This window comes from Nuphar pumila, chromosome 6 (genome assembly GCF_984573655.1).
Source record: "Nuphar pumila chromosome 6, dmNupPumi1.hap1.1, whole genome shotgun sequence".
NCBI lineage: Eukaryota > Viridiplantae > Streptophyta > Magnoliopsida > Nymphaeales > Nymphaeaceae > Nuphar > Nuphar pumila.
Window position 1 is genome coordinate 132460888 of NC_143254.1, and position 19869 is coordinate 132480756.

The 19869-nt window shown below is 36.5% G+C and overlaps 1 long non-coding RNA gene and 1 pseudogene across 1 annotated transcript; one reads left to right on the forward strand and one right to left on the reverse strand.

The window, feature by feature from the left end:
* Positions 1–299: 299 nt before the first annotated feature.
* On the forward strand, positions 300–1050 carry LOC149836298 (uncharacterized). Its single transcript, XR_016432689.1, has 2 exons — positions 300–625; positions 718–1050. It is a non-coding gene; the product is annotated as an uncharacterized LOC149836298 (long non-coding RNA).
* A 3524-nt stretch (positions 1051–4574) lies between these two features.
* Positions 4575–16338, reverse strand: LOC149836299 (transmembrane 9 superfamily member 1-like; annotated as a pseudogene).
* Between the last annotated feature and the right edge of the window lie 3531 nt (positions 16339–19869).

A 19869-nucleotide genomic window follows, 5' to 3' on the forward strand; every position in this document is an offset into this window, starting at 1 on the left:
TTATGTTGTTATTTGTCAATATTTTTTTTATGTTTTTGTTAATTATGACATTCTTAATGTTTTTATCATTTTTTTATTATTTTATTTGAATGCAGCTGATTGGTGGAGTTCATTTGGTCACGAAAATCCTGAGTTGATGAATTTTGCAATTCAAATTTTAAGTTTGACATGCAGTGCATCGGGCTGTGAGAGGAATTGGGGTACTTTCTCATTGGTTTGTGACTTTGTATTTTATTTTTGAAATACATTTTTATATGTTTAATTATCTTATATTTGATTATCAATGATTTGAAATTATAGGTGCATACAAAACGAAGGAATAGACTTGAATAAGAGAAGATGAATGCATTGGTTTTTGTAATGTACAATATGAAATTAAGAGAGAGAAATATGAAGAGGAGGGCTACCAAAGACCCTATATGTCTAGATCATATAGACTCAGACGATGAGTAGATTGTGGAGAAGGAAGATCCAGTGTTGCCAAGTGATCCCAATTGGTTGGAGGATTCATGGTTGGATCCGAACTTCGACATAAATGCCATTGAGCATGTGCCTATTGAAAAAGTCACTTCACCTCATGTTTCACAAAGTGGTTCTAGGCAAGACATGTCTTCAAGAGATCGAAGTAAAGTTATATTCCTTTTACCTAGCTATGAATATAAATGCATTTTTTTAATTACATAACATAAATATTTAATACATATTTTTTTATTGAAGGAAAAAGAAAAGCAAAAGAAGTAATTGAGGACGTGGATGAAGAAAGTGTAGATGATGAAGAGTCAGAGAATGAAGATGAAGAAAAACCTATTTATATGGATTCTTCAGATGATGATATTGAAGACTTAAATATTGATGATGACGAGACACAACAAGAGCCTAGGCCCTAATTCATATCATAGAGCTATTGGCCATTTATATGTTTTTTGGGACTTTCAGTTGTAATTGTGAATGTTAACACTCTCATTTTGAAGAATTCTGGACAAATACATTAACATTTGGTTGTTAATGTTAACATGCATTTTTTAATTATGACATGATGTTGTTAGTGCTAATATGCATTTTGTTGTTAATAGTTTTTTATTGAATGAATGCTCATATTTATGCAATTAGATACTTATATAGATCAAGTTGTTGCATTAATGTTACTTTTACATGTTAATCTCATATTTTTTTTCGTATTTATTTGAGATTTTTTATTTCGTGTTGGTTGGCGCTTCATCAATAAAGCATTTCTTATTTATTTATAATTTTAGATAATTTTTATAGTTTTTTTTAAGTTTAATTTTTTTTTGAGGCCTACGCTTTGCGCCTCGAGGCTTACGCCTCGCCTCAGATTTTGGTGGAGCGCCTCGCTACGCCTCAACGCTTTTCACAACACTGGATGAGACTATAAAATGAGGACTGTTACAACAGAAACAATTGTTCTTGATGAAGAATATTGAAATTCTGTTCGTTTAGCATTAATGATTACAAAACCCATCTACAAGATGATTAAATTTTGTGATCAGGAATGTCCTATAATTGGTGAAGTGCATGAAGGCATGAACAACATGTTAAGAAAGATAAAAAACAATCTAAAAGGACAACCAGATTTGTATAAAAAAAACCATAAGATTGTCTCAAATAAATGGGATATAATGAATGTGCCTCTCCATAGTCTAGTCACATGCTTACTCCAAAATATTACGAGTCAGAGTATCTCAAGATCCCAGCACCAGGAGGGGTCAAACGAGTTTCTCCTTGTAAAAATTTTATTCTATTTATTTAATAAAGTTTAAAATTTAATGATTTAATTATTTTATTTGCATTTTCTTGTTATAGTTAAACATTTTTTTTTCTGTAAAAAAGGACAATGATATCTTAGATAGTGCAATGCTCGCGCTTGAAGTCATATCTGCTGGAAATGAAGAACTCTCTACACTTTATAGGTCACAATTTATGGCTTTTGCATCAAGAAGTAGAAGATTTAGCCGGAATGCAACAAAAATAGATCCATTGAATCCTATAATGACAATCCTTAATTGGTGGCGTTTTTATGGTGGTGATACACTCGAGTTGAGAGTATTAACTATTAAGGTTTTATCTCAACCTATTAGTACATCTTCGGTAGAAAGAGTGTGGAGCACCTATAACTATATTCATAATGTTAAAAGAAATAGGCTCAATGAAGATCGTGCTGATACCTTGGTGTATATTCATTCTAATTTTTGATTGATAGACATGTATAATTAAAGTGTTGTACTTTTGTGTTGCTATATTATAAAATATTTATCTATCATTGATTATTTGTTAGCATTCATATTTTGTATTTTTGCTATAAAAAGGTACAATAATCACTACAAAGGACCTAGTCGAAAATGAGATATCAATTCAAAAGTTCCTATTGTATAAGAAAATACGTTGAGATTAGAGGACATGCATTGAAGAGATTTGGATGATAGTGCACAATAATCACGCACTATTTTCAAATTCAAAACCAAAGATAAACAACCAAAAGCTCCATTGCCTCTTATAATCACACGTACAAATAAGGTTGAAGAGGATACAAATTAATCCAACAAAGCTAGTAGAACTAATGCAGATATACAAGAGCGACCATCAGTTCCCCAAGGCCGGATTGATTGTTTCTTTAGTAGAAGACCTAGGTAAGATATTTGTTATGCATCTTGTGTTTTTTGTTTTACTTTATTCTATATATGTATTTTTTTATATTTTAGATTAAGGTTTTTGAACATTTTAAAATTTTAACATATTCATTATAGGAAATGAAGGAAAGAACAGAAGGCATGGTCGTGAAGGGCAAGGAGGACGTCATGATGCAAAAAGTTCTTAATTTATTGCTGACCTAAAGGGTAAAAGAAAGATGACAAATTATTAATTGTTGACAATGAAATAAACTCTTGAATTATTAATTATTCTTTTGATGATGTAGTTAGAGTAGTCCAACTTAGAATCTTTTATGTTATTTTTTTTGTCATGGTCTTGTAATATTTTGTTGTTTTGATATGTATTTTTGTTTTGAAGCTTGCATGATGAAGTGAAATAGTGAATTATGTTAATTTTAAGTTTACAGTTTAGAACTTTATGACTTAAAAATTTAACTATATCTTTATGTAATCTTTGAGTTTATTGATTTCTCATTTTCTATGTTGCAGAGATCAAAAGATTCACAACATCAAATAACAAGTTATTTGATTTTTTCATTGAAATTGTATGCTTTTTAATCAAATTTATTAGTTTTCTTAATGCATTATTTATTAAATGCTTGCATGCATTTGTTAAATGGTTGCAACAGGAATGTGAATTATGATTTTTTCTGGATGTATTATTTATTAAATGCTTGAAAGTTGCAACATGGTGCATTTGTTAGATAATTGCAACATGTATTATTTATTGTCTTAGATACTCTTGTTTTATTTTTTCAATGATAACATAAATCTTATTTTTTGATAAATAAAAAATATGTAATTATATTTTTGCTTCCCTTTCGATTCTTATTTGCTTCTCACTCGAATCCTAGGTCGCTTCCTTCTTCGCTTCTTAGGTCACTTTCGGTTCGCTTCCTAGGTCGCTTTTGAGACGCTTCCTGGTTTGCTTCTAAGTCGTCCTGCGCTTCCCGCTTCCTAAAATTTTAGAAGTGCCTGATTTCCCACTTTCGCTTCCCGCTCCCGCTTCCTCGATTGGCAACTCTGTTTTTTATAAGGTTTGAAAATTGATGGTGTAAATTTTTTATAAATATGAAAATATTCAAAACTTAAAAAATCATATTTTTTTTTATAAAAAATAATCCACATGTCATTTCTTAGCAAATTGATCGTGTGTGTAGTCAGATTTGAGAAAAACAACTTGTAAATCCCCCTTCTTTGCGGGAGCAGTAGACAGCTACTCCCTTCTTTATATAAATATATATCAATAGGAATGGCCAAAACTGTTCTTAAACATTAACATTCATGTTCCTAAAAGTATTAGGAATGATTGTGCTCGAGTTCCTACTCACCGTAGCTAACAACTAAGTGCTTGTTCTTATTACATTATAGGAACAGTCAGATCTGACCGTTCCTAAACCCCAAAACAACCCCAACTACGCTTTGAGGTAACATTTAGGTTCAGGTTCTTGTGACTGTTCTTGAATTTCCTTTTTTACATAACATTTAGGAACATTTTTACTCCAACCATTCCTATATATAGAACATATATTTCAGTCTTCAGAACACACACTCTCTCTCTCTCTCTATATATATATTTCATATTATAAACATATACATAATAGAAGAATCCTTAATATTCAAAAGAAGAAAACATGTAGCTTTCATAGCCCCTAGTCAGTTTTTTGTTTCTTAATACTCCGATGGAGCTTGAACCGGACTCTGCCATGAATAAGATGAAAGACAAGCCTCCATGTTGGGCTATTTCCATGTGGCAGTCATTGCATATGCTTTTTTCTGAAATTTCTCATTTACCTTAGCACTACTATGATATACATCTTCCAAAATCCAATGATTCCCGAATCTGATCCACACACAAGCTCACCTCATGACCCACTAATCACAAGCCGTTATCATATCAGCGACACCCTAGTCACATTTGATGTTTCTATAGATCATCCTCACAAACAAAGTTGATCCAAGATAGCCAACAGCCCCTGTATTAATCATCAAAGATTAGGCCACTCCACTCTAATAGGAAATGGAAACTGAAATCACACAACTTACCACAAAGGATTCCCAAACCAACACGGAACATAAGCATATATCCAAAGTGGAAGCTGGTATGAAAGAAGTCTGACATCTTAGTTTTCATGTAATAGTAATACACTGAATACATGTATAGATAGATGGCCTTTGATGCTGCAGAGAAGAATGAAGTCTATTACCAATGATAATTTTCAGCATTCAACAAGAAATATATGGCTTCAATTGTGACACAGACTGCCACAATGATAAGGATCAGAAACACCAGCAACATGAAACCATATACGTAGTACACCTGCGCAAGAAGTAAAAGTTATATTCAAACAGAGAAGGCAGACCTGGAACTCGAATAAAAGCTAGCGAATCTAAGAACAATTTATACCTTGTAATTCCAAAAGGATGTGAAAACAAAATTCATCTCTACCCCACTCCTGTTCCTTCCAACAATTGTACCAAGAAATGCAAGAGGAAACAAAATGAAAGCCCAGATAATAAATGCAACAACCATCACTCCAAAAAGGATAGCAACCAAAGATCCATAAAATATAGCAATGGTGTTGATGAAATTGATGCCAAAGCACATAAATGGGAAGGGAGAGGCTGTGAGGATCATCAATTTGATCCAATTTTTCCTCTATAGGATTTGAAAAATAAATAGGTTAGAAGCTGCAGATATGGAACATAATATAAGATCTTACACAATAAATATAATGTATGACCAACACAAACAAGCACACATATACAAGTTCACTTTAAAGAGCCCAAGACAAAACATATTTCAGCTTATATTGCTATGTTACTTTGAGAGATGAAAAAGAAAAGCTTATTAATGAATAAACATACCACCATTTCATGAATAAAGCCCTCCACTAACATAATCAGAAATGAATGAGGTCAGTGCATAACAAACAATAAATGTGGTGACTGCTCATCTCCTGCAAGTTCAGAGCATATCAAAGACAACAATCAAGAGCAACTCACTGCAAGAAGGGAAAATACAATCCACTTGCAATCACATTTGTGCTAAATTTAGTGTCAGGTTGAAACTCTCTCTCTCTCTCTCTCTCTCATGGCAGTTCAAATTGACCACCATCATACCCTTTTATGTTTGTTAATGAAGTTTTCTCTTTGTCAAGAACATGAAATCACCCAAACACAAAATGTATTTTGAAAAAGAAGAAAAACAACAACCATGTATAATGATAATTTGGTAAAAAAGAATTAGATAACAATGAAAGAACGCTATGCTTATCCTTTTCCTTCTTGTTCTCAGTGTAAAAGAACAATCTTATAATTTTGAAAACTCAATTTCTCAATTTAAGGATAGTTATCAGGTATGAAAATACTATGCTAGTCATGAAATTTGAATTGCACATTCCCAATAACGGATTTAGCAATATGAGTTTAGGGGCAAAAAGGAAGAACTTAAAAATAAGATAAGAAAATACAACAAAAAAGAAGCAACAAAGAAGAGGAAGAAGAAAAGGGAAAAGCTTATAGTGAACAGTGTAAAAGGAAATAGATCGATTGCTTACAATAATCATGCTTAAGCAAAAATATAAGCAAAGTTCACGATCTTTGCGATCTCTCCACCGATCACTACATATATCCATTTCTGAATCTATAAGGACCAAACTTTTTAGTGTTTCACTAAAAGTGTTTTACCATAAAAATCATTACATATCAAAGTGCATGGCTGGTCTTAACAACATCACAGTCTTTTGATTGAATTTGCTATGAATCATCAACATGATCACGCAATATCTTGCAAAAGATAAAAACCTTACATTCTATCAACTGATCCTAGCATCTCAGTCTTCACCTGGTCATTTGATTCCTAGGTTTCACTTGATGCAGGCTTTTGCTAACCTAAAATGTGGACAGAAACTAATTACAATATAGACAATTAATAAAAAAACTATTTAACTATTGTTAATGTTAGAAAATTGTGAATTAGGTTTGCTACCATGTTAGCATGAATCCAACAAAAATAACAGAAAATTAAAAGTATTAGGAAAAAAGAAACAAGAATGGATGCATGACAACAAAAATTCACTTAAAATAATGAAATTTTCTAATATTTAACAAATTGCAATAGAAAGCATGTTGCATGGCAGACCAAGTTTCTTCTCCACTTGGAGGATCGGAGGAATGTGAGCAAATCTCCAAGATCTGAGATGAGGGTGTGATCCCCAAGTTTCATGCATTCAATATCCTTAGAGTTGCATTCAATAACACAAATCTTGCAACTGATACATCAGGCTTCTATGTTGAGGCTTTGATTGTTGCCATATGTGCATTTTCTTCACCACAATGGGAGGTTTGAAATAGTGCTTGTCTTGCATACACTGCCTTGGTTCGTCGTATGATTGGATTTCTTAATGTGCATAAACGTGAATCAGCAAGGTGTGCACTAACTGGATTGTAGTTTTTCCACAGGTATGCCTCTTGTGCCACGTTTTTTTTTATTTATTTTTCACTAACAAAATACCATTGCTGGCCATTAGGTACCTTTTCCATAAACTATGAGGGCAATTGCTGCTGAGAAGTAAAACCATTATTTTTCTGGACACAGTAGTGAGACCTTTTAAATTCATAGCACTTCAAGTTCCTAAAACTCAAATTCCCGTCATTCAAAGCAATTTCAGCAGTTATTTGTGGAGCTATTTGCCACCCACATTGATGGAAGCAGTCTCAACCAAGGTTGTCAAACTAGGAAGTGAAAGCGGGAAACAATACTGGAAGCGGAAGCAAGAAGCGAGGCATTTTGAAATTTATAGAAAGCGGGAAGCAAAGTATCAATTTGAAAGCAAAATATAAATAAAAAATGAAGCAATATGGTAACTGAACAGGAATCGAACAAGAATCAAATACAACAACAACAACAACAACAACTACGCCTTCATCCCAAAACAATTGGGGTCAGCGATATGAACCAAAAAAGAAATTCATTTTGGGTCTTCCACATGAATCCTTTTCCTCCAATCATTTCTATCCAACGCCATGTCCTCGGTGAGGTTCAAAGCATTCATATCCTTTCCTATCATCTCCATCCAAGTCTTCCTAGGCCTACCCCGACCTCTTTTAACTAATATATTTTCCCATTTCTCCAACCTTCTAACTGGAGCATCATTAGGCCTTCGCCGAATATGTCCAAACCACCGTAAATGATTCTCTCGCATCTTATTTTCAATGGGTGCAACACTTACCTTCTTACGTATCTCCTGGTTCCAAATCTTATCTTTTATTGTATTTCCACACATCCATCTAAGCATACGCATCTCAGCTACACTCATTTTTTGAATATGATGTCTCTTGGCAGCCCAACATTCTGTACCATATAGTAAAGTGGGCCTAATAGTCATCCTCTAAAACATTCCCTTCAACCGCAATGGCATTCTACGATCGCACAACACTCCAGTAGCACTTTTCCATTTCATCCACCCAACCTTTATCCTATGATTTACATCTCCATCAATTTCTCCATACTTTTGAATGATGGATCCCAAATATTTGAAATAATCATTCACCGGTATATCTTGCTCACCAAGCTTCACTACACTCCCATCACTACTTCGTTGCTTACTAAACCGACATTCCATATATTCAGTCTTACTCTTACTCAACTTAAAACCTCTAGCTTCCAATGTCTGTCTCCATAATTCTAACTTAGCATTAACCCCAGCTCTAGACTCATCAATCAAAACAATATCATCAGCAAACAACATACACCACGGTACATTTTCTTGAATTGATCTCGTAAGTTCATCCATCACTATCGCAAATAGGAAAGGGCTTAAAGCAGATCCTTGATGTAACCCAACCGTTATCGGAAAATTGGTTGTCACCCCTCCACAAGTGCGGACATTGGTTACTACTCCTTCAGACATATCTTTAATTATACTAATGTACTTGAGAGAAACACCTTTCTTCATCATTGTCCACCAGAGAACGTCCCTAGGTACTCTATCGTATGCCTTCTCTAAATCAATAAAAACCATATGCAAATCTTTGTTCCTCTCTCTATATCTTTCAATAAGTTGTCTAAGAAGATGTATAGCTTCCATAGTTGATCTTCCAGGCATAAAACCAAATTGATTCTCCGATATCATGACAACCTTCCTCAACCTAGACTCAATCACCCTCTCCCAAAGTTTCATAGTATGACTCATGAGTTTTATACCACGATAGTTTGTGCAATCTTGTATATCACCCTTATTCTTATATAAAGGCACCAAAGTACTCTTCCTCCACTCATTAGGCATCTTATTTGTTCGCCAAATCAAGTTAAAAAGATTTGTCAACCATTCTAAACCTTTCTCTCCCAAGCATTTCCAAGCCTCGATAGGTATACCATCTGGGCCAACTGCCCTTCTTGATTTCATTTTCTTCAAAGCCTCTGCAATCTCTTTCTTTTGAATCTTGCGCATGAAGTCACGATTTATCTCATGAAAAGGAATGGAGAAGTCTCCAAGATCTTGAGCATGACTATCATTAAATAGCTTATCAAAATAATCTTTCCATCTCTCCTTAATCTCCTCATCTTTGACTAAAACCCTTTGCGTTTCATCTTTGATACATCTAACCATACCCAAATCCTTCGATTTCCTATCTCTCATCTTTGCAAGCCTATAAATATCCTTCTCGCCTTCTTTGGTATCCAACTTGTCATAAACCTCCTTATATACCTTAGCCCTCGCGTTTCGAACAACTTTTTTAGCTTCCTTCTTTGCTATCATATACTTCTTCAAATTCTCATTATCACGACTCTTACTTAGATTTCTATAACACTCTCTTTTAACCTTAATAGCTAATTTGACATCCTCGTTCCACCACGATGTATCCTTACCTAGTGGTGCACCGCCTTTAGACTCACCCAATACCTCCTTAGCTACTTTTTTCATACCACCCGCTATCTTATTCCACATTGATTCTGAATCCTCCTCGAGACACCAATCAACTTCCTTAACTACCTGCTCTACAAACATTCCTTGTTTAGCTCCTTTTCAGTGCCCACCACTTAATTCTAGGATCTATCCTATGTCTATCCCTTTTGCGGCATTGTCTAATTCTAAGATCTAAAATTAAGACTCTATGTTGTGTAGCTACACTTTCTCCTGGTATAACCTTACAATCGATGCAACAACCCCTATCTCTCTTTCTAAGTAGGAAAAAATCTATCTGACTCGTATTAACCCCACTTTTAAATGTTACTAAGTGAGACTCCCTCTTCCTAAACCAAGTGTTTGCTAAGATCATATCATAGGACAAACAAAAATCTAAAATCCTTTCTCCACTTTCATTTCTTTCTCCTATACCATAGCCTCCATGGATATTCTCAAATCCATCCCTACTAATGCCTACATGTCCATTAAGGTCACCGCCGATGAAAAACTTTTCTCCATAAGATGTCTCTTGTACTACTCCATCTAAATCTTCCCAAAATTGATGCTTAATTGAATCATCTAAACCTACTTGAGGTGCATAAACACTAATAATATTAATAATATCCGTACCTAATACTAATTTAATAAGTAAAATTCTATCACCCTTCCTACGGACCTCAACTACATTATCTATAAACTGACGACTCATAACAATCCCTACTCCATTCCTATTCCTATTCCTATTTATTCCTGTATACCAAATCTTATATCCCCAAGGTTCTATCACTTTAGCTTTCTCACCTACCCATTTGGTCTCTTGAAGACATAAAATATCAATCTTTCTCCTACACATAACATCTACTAACTCTACCAACTTACCAGTTAAAGACCCTATGTTCCAAGTGGCTAACCTAATTTTATGGTCTTGGACTAACATCTTTACCCCCACCCGTCCAACAAAGTGAGGGAACCCTTGCCTATTTGACACCACACCCGGGCGCCGGTGTGACGCGTCGCTTCTGGGCGACGACCTAGCAACCCTTGCACATTTATCACTGCCTCCGGGCCTAGAGAGTATAGCGCGTCGCTCAGTAGGGAACGCCCCAACGAAATTCTCATATTGGTTCATTTTCATAGGATATGACAAAGTTTTTATGCTGGCTGTCACAGGCCTACCGCAACCCTCCTCCTTTATTCGGGCTTGGGACCGGCAGTGTATAACTACACAGGCGGAGTTAAGAATCAAATAAAACCTAAAATAAAATTGATTATTTTATATTTCATGATTTTTCAGTAAAAGATTTAATTTTTTGTTAAAATCTAACAATGATGTTTAACAATTTAGAGAAAGTACATGGGAAGTGAGTGAAAGCATGGAAGGAAATACATGAAAAGCATGATATGAAACATGATAAAAACATATAGGAAACATATACCATGTGTGTGCAAAGCATAGAAGAAGCGTAGGGGAATTGAGATTCCCATGAAGTTTCAGAAGCGAGGAGTATCACTCTTCCGAAGCGAGTTTCCAAAAAGCGCGCTTCCCACCTACCTAATAAGCTTTCGATGACTCTGGTCTCAACTCCTACTACTGTATGCATGTGTGCTCTCCTGTTTAGGAGCTTTGAGTTCTTGGTTGAGACGTGAGCTAAGATGCTGAGAATCAGGTCCTCTGACTCATGAGGACATTTCTGTTCCTGTCATTAATCTTGTCCTCATGGGGAATTTTGTTTTGCATCAATCAGATTTCTCAGTCAATTTGCTCATGTTATGAGTATGAGCTAGACAATACACGAATTGTATGAGGTGAGATACAATTTCTCTTCTACCATTTTCTCTACTCAATATCACTATATGCCTGATTCCTATTTTATGGGTTCTTCCTCTTGTTTTGTTTTTTTCTCTTTCATGGTGACATTATGTTTTTTTCACCATATATATGTTTTCTTTGATTTTCTTTTTCATGGGTTCTTCTTTTCCTTTTGTTTTGCTTTTTCTCTTTCATGATGGATCATGGTTTTTTTGTTTTTTGTGAACAGGTTTCACTTTGTTCATTCATCCATGATGAGAAAGGCAATGTTCCTTTCTCCTCTCTGCCAAGATTGGTTTTATCTTTTGATTATGGTATGAAGAATAAGTCAGATATGCAACTGATTGCTCGGTTACTGAAGAATGCACGTGTCAGATAAAATTTATGTCATCTTCATGTTACCTCTAACAAAAAAGATAAAAAACAAAAATCTCCTTTAGCCGTCATCACTTATGCTACGTGAACATATGTTTCAGATATTTTTATTTTTAAAATTTTCTTTTCTTCAAACATGATGCAAGCCTAAAAACTCGCGAACAAAAACAATCAATGAAAAATAAACAAATAACAAATAAAAAATAAAAAAATTACTCATAATCTCAATATCTAACAATGATGTTTAACAATTTAGAGAAAGTACATGGGAAGTGAGTGAAAGCATGGGAGGAAATACATGAAAAGCATGATATGAAACATGATAAAAACATATAGGAAACATATAGCATGTGTGTGCAAAGCATAGAAGAAGCATAGGGGAATTGAGATTCCCATGAAGTTTCAGAAGCGAGGAGTATCACTCTTTCGAAGCGAGTTTCCAAAAAGCGCGCTTCCCACCTACCTAATAAGCTTCCGATAACTCTGGTCTCAACTCCTACTACTGTATGCACGTGTGCTCTCCTGTTTAGGAGCTTTGAGTTCTTGGTTGAGACGTGAGCTAAGATGCTGAGAATCACGTCCTCTTTCTCATGAGGACATTTCTGTTCCTGTCATTAATCTTGTCCTCATGGGGAATTTTGTTTTGCATCAATCAGATTTCTCAGTCACTATGTCACATGGGTGCGGGTGCGGGCGCGGGTGCGGGGATTCGGCACTTCCAAAAAACCCGAGTGCGGGGGTGCGGCAGGGGCAAAAATGTAAATATATATATATATATATATATATATATATAAAGGCGGTCAGCAGCTGTCTGTCAGCAGCTGACAGACAGCTGCTGTCAGCAGACTGCTGCAGCTGTTCTGACAGCTGCTGCTGCTGTCAACATCTGACAGACAGCTGCTGTCAACATTACTTTTTTTTTAAAAAAATTCGCAGCCCATTTGGGCAAATTTTTTTTTAAAAAAAAAAAATCCAAAACAAGAATGGACCTAAATGATCCTGGGTGCGGTCAATGCACCCAAGATAGGGTTGACCGCACCCGGTGCCGCACCCGCACACGCACCCGCGTCGAGTCGCGTCGACGCGGGTGCGGCACCCTGCTAGCCGAATCCCTGTGACATAGCTCAGTCAATTTGCTCATGTTATGAGTATGAGCTAGACAATACACGAATTGTATGAGGTGAGATACAATTTCTCTTCTACCATTTTCTCTACTCAATATCACTATATGCCTGATTCCTATTTTATGGGTTCTTCCTCTTGTTTTGTTTTTTTCTCTTTCATGGTGACATTATGTTTTTTTCACCATATATATGTTTTCTTTGATTTTCTTTTTCATGGGTTCTTCTTTTCCTTTTGTTTTGCTTTTTCTCTTTCATGATGGATCATGGTTTTTTTGTTTTTTGTGAACAGGTTTCACTTTGTTCATTCATCCATGATGAGAAAGGCAATGTTCCTTTCTCCTCTCTGTCAAGATTGGTTTTATCTTTTGATTATGGTATGAAGAATAAGTCAGATATGCAACTGATTGCTCGGTTACTGAAGAATGCGCGTGTCAGATAAAATTTATGTCATCTTCATCTTACCTCTAACAAAAAAGATAAAAAACAAAAATCTCCTTTAGCCGTCATCACTTATGCTACGTCAACATGTGTTTCAGATATTTTTATTTTTAAAATTTTCTTTTCTTCAAACATGATGCAAGCCTAAAAACTCGCGAACAAAAACAATCAATGAAAAATAAACAAATAACAAATAAAAAAATAAAAAAATTACTCATAATCTCAATCATCAACTTAATTGAGAAACCCCTGAGTATTTATAGGAAAACATGATAAACCTAAGCATATTTTGGATATGAGATAGATCAATTACATTAAAAAGTTTCAAATAAAACCCCCAAGTTGAACTAGATCCAAATGAATCTTTAGGACTCACACTACATGTTGCTCTTAGACTCGGTCAACATGCTGCTCTACTCTTGCATCATTCTCCTGGGGTTGGAAAAAAGACTCGGCCTCAAGTCTGGTCTGCTTTCATTTCTTTCAGTTTCACTCGACTTCTAAGAACGACAACAGTGATGCAATCTCTAACGAGTGTGGATTGATGCACTGATCTAGAGAAATTGAGGATGACAGAATCGATTTTTCCAATGATCCAAATAAAGAGAGCATGTTGCTCCTTGGTGATTGGTGTAGAAGAATACTAAATGGACTCACTTATAATATTTGAGTCAAAGTAGAAAAATCCAATTGTAAGGGCTTATGGATCCATATAAAACTGATCAAATCTAAAATGGTTCCACCCAAGTCAAAAAGATACTTTAAGGGTTGTTTAAGTAATAGATAGGTGTGCATGGGTATTTGGGTATTTGTAGGGTTTAGATAACATTTGGGTTGGTGTAAACCCATTTAGAAGTTTGGTTTAAGTTTAGGTTAATTTTGACTTGGTTAACGGTTGGGTCACGACAAGATTAGTAGAATATTAAGTCGCTGAACTCAGATTAGTATAGGTCGGATATTGAATCAAGCTTTGAGGGTCCAACATTTGTCTAAGATCCGATTCATATTCAAAATTGTGTTGGGTCTAGTCTTGACCAAGTCCTAATTGAAACTAGAGCTCCATTCCGATACAATTAGGTTTAGTTTCATGAATTTGAACCAAAAACATGTGGTGGGGATCAACCCAACCTGTGAATATTAAGCAAGGTCCACCAAGCTAGGAACCGACAGCCATGAGTCAAAACCCAACCTAAACCTGATAAAATCGAGGCATGGGCTTGCAAACCAGGCCACGGTTTGGTTTACTAGGGGACCCGACTTCATGTAGTTAATGAAGATGATGATCTTAACATGGATATGCCTTTAGAGACTAGAAGGACGAATATCTGCATGTTCTTCATTTATTTTTCTTAATTTTATTGTGTATGCATAATGCATAGTTGAATATATATATATATATATACTCATCCATTGTTATGGGTTACTATATATATGCAAAAGAATTGGTCGCTGCAAAAAATGCTTAGGTACTAAATCGATGGTCAATCGCGCTGGTCGTCCGCACGTGTTGATGGACGATCATGCACAAAAAAAAATAGCATCAAAATAATGAGAAGCGGCAGCGACAAAATTGTCGCTGCTAATGCTCAAACGAACATTAGCAACGACAAAAATCATCGCTAAAGGTCATTAGCAGCGATTTTTGTCGCTGCTAATGCTCATTTTTTTGCCAAGAGCATTAGCGGCAACAATTTTGTCACCATTAATGCCCCTTTAGTGAAAAAAGTCGTCCATCAATGCATGCGATGGATGGTCAACATGTTTGACTACAAATTTAGTACTTATGAATTTCACTGCCACCAATCACTATATATATATGGGTGTCAACGGGTTGAGTTTGGTTCGGATCCAGGTAAAACCAAACCTAGACCTGATTTGAGATGATGGTACCGGATCCTGATCCGATTCATAGTCACCATAAGAGAAACCATACCCAGATCCTATAAGGATTCTATAAACCAGACCTGGTAAAATAATATTCTTTTATTTTTTTACATTAAAAAATTATGGATCATAGTCTGAACTCAGGTCGGGCCCGGATCTGGTATGAAATTTCACAAACCATACTCGGTTCCATATACTAATTAGACCTTTCAGGTCTGGCCCGGATTCTAATTGGAGCTTTTTGTTTATCACCAAACATTGACCCTATAAGGTATTATTACGGGTTGAGTCCGAGACAAACCCGACCAATTGACACCTATATATATATATATAAGAGAGAGAGAGAGAGAGAGAGAGAGAGAGAGAGAGAGAGAGAGGTAGGTAAGTGCGAAATTGATACGTGCTAAATGGTTTTTTCTGCCCTTTCAGTGTTTTTTCACAGTTTCGACCCCATAAATATGTTGGCATGGTCGATTTACGAGGAATCCATACCTGGATCATGTGTTTTCAATGGAAAAAATGACATTTGAAGCTTAAAAAATTTAGAAAGATTTTGCCCCGTTTAATTTTAGAACCTTGTAAAAGCCCACCCATGTATCGGAATTGAACACTTAAGGGCTGATCCCTATAAAATTAAGTAAATAGATCACATCTCTACGGTCAGAATTTAAAAATAAAACAAAAAAACTTTGAAAAACTCATTTAGCATTGGTTCATTACTCTCTTTCTATATGTATTATATATTCTAATTTTAAAAATTGCTTGAATTTAAAAGATCATTTGTTTAAGTAGAGCGAAATACCATTTGCTTCGGACGGATGCAAAATTTTTTTTTTTGGGAAAACCGATTCGATTCAGAAACAATTTGACAATGCAATAGTGCAAATTTTAAGCATACTTTTTGAAACATTACAAAAGTAGGGTGCTAAACGTTAACACTCTATTTTTCCAAATAGCTAATAAAGTTAGTGGCTTCTCGCAGATTACTCAAAAAAAAGCTCAGCTACTCGTCAAAAACATCCAACGGTCCAGACGAGCGGCTCATCCAAATCACAGACAAGCTCTCGGCCCTGGCTTCCCATTGGCGCCAATTTTGCAGCAGAGAAGGAGATGGCATGGACCATTGCCATCCCTTCCTCTCGCTTAACATGCAGAGGGTTTTAGGAGAGCTCCCTGCAGCCCCCCAGCTTCAGATCTCGTCTTCCCTCCCACCCATTGTTTCTTCTCTCGCATCCCTTCTCTCCCTTTCTTCCAATCGCCGTGCATTATGTTAAACAACACTTTTTTTAGATGGGTAGGTGGAAAAACATCCATATTTATGATGAGTTGTGGAGCCTGATTCAGAGTTTTTGCCCTTGCAGTAAGAGGTCGGGGGCTTCTCCCGCGCGGTTCCTGGGGGGCCCGCCCCTGGCGGGGGTCTTAGGGGGGCAGCGCCCCCAAGAAGATTTTTTTTTGGGGGCTTATGTTTGAGACCCGGTGTCTTATGGATCAGACCCGATTTGTTTAGGTTTAGGGTTGTCGCCCTTGCCTTGTATAAATTTTTTCTTTTCTTTCTCTTTTGTATGTGTCGAGAAAAAACAATAAAGTTTTTTCCTCTGAGCGACTGTGGTTTTTTACTCTCTCTCGGATTTGAAGGGAGGTTTTTCTATGTAAATCTGTGTGTTCTTGCTGTGTTTTATTTCCTTCGGTTGTTTCTTGCTCGCTGTTTTTGTAACTGTTGAGAATAGGTGGTTTTAAGTGAAGTCCTTTTATATTAGATGCTATTTGTATTTTTGCTTTTATAATGGGGCTTGATTGTAATTATGCTTTTAAGCCTCTCTCTATTTAACATAGAGAGAGGCCCTAATAATGATATCGAGTTCTCTTTTTTTTGTGCAGCCCTCTCTTTCTCTCTTCTCTCTCTATCTAGGGCTCGATGCATCTTCTACATGGTATTAAAGCCTAGTCGATCGTGGGAGCGTGATCGAGTGTGATCAAAGCACAGTCGATCGTGGAGGCTTTCTTGATCGTGATCAAACTTCGATCCAATGAATATTTTTCCAATCAGGTCAGCGATTAATTTTTTTTTAAGATCTGATGACAGATCTGGGCGTGCTGCTGGTCGTGGATGCTTGCTGTGGGTTTCGTAGGTCCTCGGTGTTGTTTTTTTTTGTTCTCGTGACTACCTACTGCCGAGTTGGTAGTTCCTGCCGTGATTCTGCAAATGTTTGATTGCTGTTGGTGAGTTCTCGTGACTACCTATGCTGGGAGTTCTCGTGATTCTCGTGACTACCTATGCTGGGAGTTTGATTGCTGTTGGTGATTCTGAAAATGTTGGTTGTAATTTCGCTGTGAGTTCTCGTGACTACTTACGCTGGGAGTTTGATTGCTGTTGTTGATTCTGCAAATGTTTGGGCCCAGTTTTTTTTTATCGCGTGAGATCTTGATATCGTGGACATGGGTACAATTTTCACTGAACCACGTTAGCTCCTGTGTGTTACTCTCTGTGCTTTCTGATCTGCAGTGAATGTGTGAAAGATATCAGTGCTTTTATTTCAATCGTGATACCCTGATTTTTGGGCCCTGAGTTTGTTTTTATCGTGATTTCATGCCGCGACTTCCTGTTTTTTTTGAGAAACAACAATCCAACTCGTAGTGGTGTTGCTCGTGATTGAAAAATGACTGATTGTCGAGCTGTATATGTCTGGGGAGCTGCCCCTGTTATGAAACAGGTTCTGCGTATGCAGAAGTTATGTTGGTCGTGATTCACTGACGTGCTGAATTTTTTTTTCATGTTTGTGGGCTGCTGTTCACTACTGTCGTGGTTTTTTTTGTTCATGTGTGAACAACTGCTGATTGTCATATCGGTTGGTGTGTGAGTGTAATACACGCTTTTCCCTGTGTTGATTGGAGTCTGTCCAGTTTTTTTTTGTTGAACCAGAAGTATGGCTGAATCTTCGAAATGTGATTCAAAATTGGAAAATATTGGAGAATATAAGGCATTTGCCAATCCATTTTCGTACGGCTCGTCTGTAAGGTTGAATGAAACTAACTATGCGACATCGTAGAAAACATATCTTGTTGGAAGACGAACCCACTGAAAAGGTGGGAAAATATGTTACCTGGGATGAAGATAATGACATAGTTATGTCATGGATTATGAATAGTGTCGAACGCCATATTGCAAATGGTTTAATTTACGATAATACAGCCAAACAGATGTGGGACAATCTTCGAGATACGTACTCACAAGAGACTAATGTGAGTCGTATCCTGCAAGTTGAACAAGAAATATATAATTTACAACAGGGAGATCAAACCTTGGCCCAGTACTATGCCTCCGTAAAAGCTGCTTTTGAAAGACTTAATGCTCACAGACCCCTCTGCTGTTCGAAACAAAAGGATCATCAAGAACAAACTATGGTTGCTCGGTTTCTTACATGTTTATCTTCAGAATTCTCTGTTGCAAAAGTCCAAATGTTGACTGGTTCGGATGTACCTACTCTTGCTGAGGCATATAATCATCTGAGTAGACTTGCGATTTCTCTTCTACATTCTCAGTCTGTGACTCAGTCATTTGCCTTAGTTGTCTCATCTGGTAATGGGCGTGGAAATCTTCAGAACATCAGAGGACGAGGTCGCGGACGAGGTGTGGGAGGCAGAGGAAAGCTTCAATATACATTCTGTGGAAAATCTGGACATTTAGAAGATCGTTGCTGGGATAAGCATGGCCGACCAACCTTCTCTTCATCAAAGTCATATGCTCCTAAAGCAAATGTTACTACTCTCGAGGCAACAAAGGCACAGGAAAATATCTCTGCAAGTGACAGTAGTATCACCTTCAGTCGTGCTGAATGTGATGAGCTGATAGCTCTTCGTCCTTTGAGTTCCACCCCTCCTGTAGCTGGTGTTGCCTATTCTATCGGAAATCATCTTCATCCGACTGACAGTAAGTGGATTATTGACTCTGGTGCATCCAGACATTTGTGTGGAAATTCACTTGTTTTTTCAGATCTAAAGGATATTAAGGCTCAGCTTGGAGTCTCATTAGCTGATGGGAGCTCCTCCCCGGTTGTTGGTCAAAGTAATATTTCTATATCCTCCTCATTACAGTTGAAAAATGCTCTTCATGCTCCAAAATTTCCTCAAAGTTTACTCTCTGTTAGTTGCCTTATAAAAGAACAAAACCGTAGAGTAATATTTGATCCAATGGGTTGTCATTTTCAGGATTTGCTGACGGGGAAGAAGATTGGTGGAGGCTATGAAGAAAATAAAATTTACTACCTACATCATCCAATGGGTACTGTTCATGCTGTAGTGGAACATTCATTCAGCCCTGTTCAGTGACATCGTCGTTTTGGTCATCCTTCATTGTCAAAGCTCCGTTCGGTCTTTCCTCAAATTCCTTCCACCACATCATTTCAGTGTGAAGCATGTCAGTTGGGCAAGCATCATCGAAGTTCGTTCCCTTCGAGTCAGAGTCAGTCTAGTAATAAAGTCTTTGAACTTCTTCATGCAGATGTATGGGGTCCTAGTAAGATTCCTACTAGGACTCAGTGTCGATACTATTTAGTTATTGTTGATGATTTCTCTAAGTTTTCATGAGTGTTTTTAATAAAGGAACGATCTGACGTTCCAAGTATTATCAAATCTTTAATTCTTGAAATAAAAACTTAGTTTGA